Source organism: Hakea prostrata, chromosome 1 (genome assembly GCF_041222555.1).
Source record: "Hakea prostrata isolate BN-2017 chromosome 1, UWA_Hpros_2, whole genome shotgun sequence".
In the NCBI taxonomy this organism is placed as follows: domain Eukaryota; kingdom Viridiplantae; phylum Streptophyta; class Magnoliopsida; order Proteales; family Proteaceae; genus Hakea; species Hakea prostrata.
The window spans coordinates 39,938,581-39,941,565 of NC_142600.1; the positions used below are offsets into that span (position 1 = coordinate 39,938,581).

At 37.1% G+C, this 2,985-nt stretch overlaps 1 non-coding gene across 1 annotated transcript; it reads right to left on the reverse strand.

The window, feature by feature from the left end:
• Window positions 1–2,662: 2,662 nt before the first annotated feature.
• LOC149028943 (small nucleolar RNA R71) lies at window positions 2,663–2,769 on the reverse strand. The gene has a single exon (XR_016171345.1). It is a non-coding gene; the product is annotated as a small nucleolar RNA R71 (small nucleolar RNA).
• Window positions 2,770–2,985: the final 216 nt, after the last annotated feature.

Here is a 2,985-nt window from a genome sequence, read left to right on the forward strand (position 1 = left end):
TCTGTCCTTGGACATCAACGGAAATAGTATGGGATGTTTTCGAGGTTGCCCATTGACACCTTCCTGAACCATTGGTTGTCATACTTAGGGCTGTCTAACAGTGTTTGGCTAGGATGTCCCCGTTATGTCAGACCCTAGTCGGAGGGTATTGAGACCGAACGACCCGTGGTAGCAATAGGGATTCATGGGCGCTTGATGAACACATTTATGTGTGAAATCTTAGGGCATAAAGCATGCATTTTATACACTTAGAATGGAGTTACCTTGGGTTTTATGTTGTTTTTGCAGATTTTTGGACTTTTCAAGACTTAAGCAAATATTTGGAGTTTTGGGCTTGAATCATGCTATTTTACACGTCAAGAAGTCCATTCAAATTCTCAAATGCGAAAATGGGCCTGATCTGGAGCATGATGGGCTAGAGATGTGTGATTACGGGCCAACTCCGAATTATTGAAGAGATAAAGAAGGCAAATTTGATCTACGGCTGAGATTTTAAATCAAATCTACAAAGATATTATTGAGAGAGTCCAAATGGAAAAGAGTCCTTGCATACCTCAATATCTTATTTTCTATTTGGGATTTGATTAAAGAAAGAAAAAGAGGAAAAAGAATTATATTCAGATAAGGATGAAGCAAAAATCCCGTTTTTGAATGCCTCTGTCCAGTTTCAATCAAACCCTTCATCGAACGGTCATCCGATGTCCGATCATGCTGATTTTTGGAGGAGAGCTTCACGACTACTTAAACCTCAAATCCAACGGTGGGATTATGCATCTGATCTCTCTAAGTCGGCGCGATTAGTACGTCAAAACCCTAATTGGATGAGTCAGATAGAAACCCTGAGTTTTATTCAAATTCGGCCGTGCTTCATATCTCATGTAAACTCTATAAAAGGAGATCATATTCCATCAAAGGAAAACGTGTCTTAGAGCTTAGTAGAAGCATTCTTTCTTCTCTCTTCAGTTTATTTATGTTTTCTCTAGTTTTCTTTGCTTGCATTAGTGAGATTTAAATTTCTAGATTCAATGTTTAGGTTTAATCTTTTTATGTAATGCAATTCAAGTTCAAGCTTCAAGTTCAAGATTCAATTTTTTTAGATTCGTTTTTCTCTGGGTCTAGCAATTGCAGATTTAGATCATTCTAGATCTAGATCTGGTTGTTAGGGTTGGTTGAGATTCGAATCGTTTGTTCAATTCGCAAGTAAGTAACCTTCTTTATTAATCTTCTCTCCTCCCTCCATTCCCGCTTCTATCTACCCCTCTATATTCTTAATTTAGGATTTACTTTCAGCATTATCATTATTTATTGTTCTGCCTATTCATTCATAATCTCGGACCACATAACCGGAGCAAGCCTACAGTCGTGCCTCTGCTTCTGGTGACGGGTGGTGTTGCATCTGCATTTTAGTTATTTCCTTTTCCTTTTATTGCTTTGTTTATTGCTTTGTTATTTACTTTCTGTTATTTACTTTTTCCGCCTATTCATTCATAATCTCGGATCACATAACCGGAGCAAGCCTACGATCGTGCCTCTCCGCTTTTGGTGACGGGTGGTGTTGCATCCGCATTTTCCCTGTCTTTTATTTATGCATTGATTGTGTTTAATTTATTGTTCGTTTCAATTCGATTGCATTAGATATATAGATTAGGATCGTTTAGTTTAATTAATTAGTTAACAAAAAAATTGAATCATTCCACTCTCGCATTACTATTAAGAAGTTCAAATTCTAAGTGGCATATCTCCCTGAGATCGACTCGTTAGCTACACGATACCGTGCGCTTATGTTACTTTTAAAATTCACAAACAAGTTTTTGGCGCCGTTGCCGGGGAGGTATTAGTCCACTTTGTTTTTCTAATTCTTAGGTAAATCGAAGTGATTTAAAAATAAAAAAATAAAATTCAAAGATATTACTCTTAACTTGAGTAGAAACAAAAACGTATAGTAGTCCCCACTCTCGTTAATCCCCAGATTCGATTGTAGGTGGCTCTGAAGACTATACGGATTCCCTTGCTGTCAAACCTATAAGCGCTCAGCTATACGGCAACCTTACAGCTTTGGAATCATTGTTTCAATCTTTGCGGTGGGAAATTCACTATTTTCCTTTTTGTTTTTGTTATTTTCTTTCTTTTATTCTTTAGTTAATTTATTTTTATAAAAATTAAAAAAAAAAAAAAATCCTTTCTTAGGGAGCCATTAATTGCATTAGGGAGTTAGTACATGTGTGTCTGGACTCGTGATTCTACAAATAGAATTGTCCGAGTGTCTAACTTGACCATGGAAGGTCTACCTCCACCACCTCCACCTAAGAGTCTTAGGGATAGATTTTATCCTACCCGATCTGCACAACCTTCTTGTATACGTTTACTTGAAGTGAGGGGTAATAATTTTGAGCTCAAATCTCATTATTTATCTATGTTACCCCAATTTCATGGGTTACCTGATCAAGATGCATACTTGTTCCTTAGGGAGTTTGAGGAGGTTTGTGTCCTTATGAAGGTACAACAGCTCACTGATGATGCTGTAAGACTAAGATTCATTACATTTGCATTAAAGGATCAAGCTAAAAAGTGGCTTTATAGCTTACCTAGGGATAGCATTATCACATGGGAACAATTCACTGTCCTATTCTTGAAGAAATTCTTTCCTTTCTCTAAGACGAATAAAATAAGAAATGATATTCTTCAATTTCGTCAGAAACCCAATGAGTCCTTTGCTAAGGTAATGGAGAGGTTTCAAAGCCTTCTCCAAGAATGCCCTCACCATGGTATAGAATTGTGGCATTTATGCCAAATAATTTATGAGGGTATCGATTATCAAAGCAAGCAACTTTTAGAATCTATGTGCCCCACAGGATTTACATCATTCACTGATGATTCCGAAGCTTGGGAATTTCTTTTAGACCTAGCAGATAAAACTAGAGAATGGGAGTCAACCCAAGAATCTGAAAGGACTAGTAGGGGATATTTTGTTGATAGCCAAGTCCA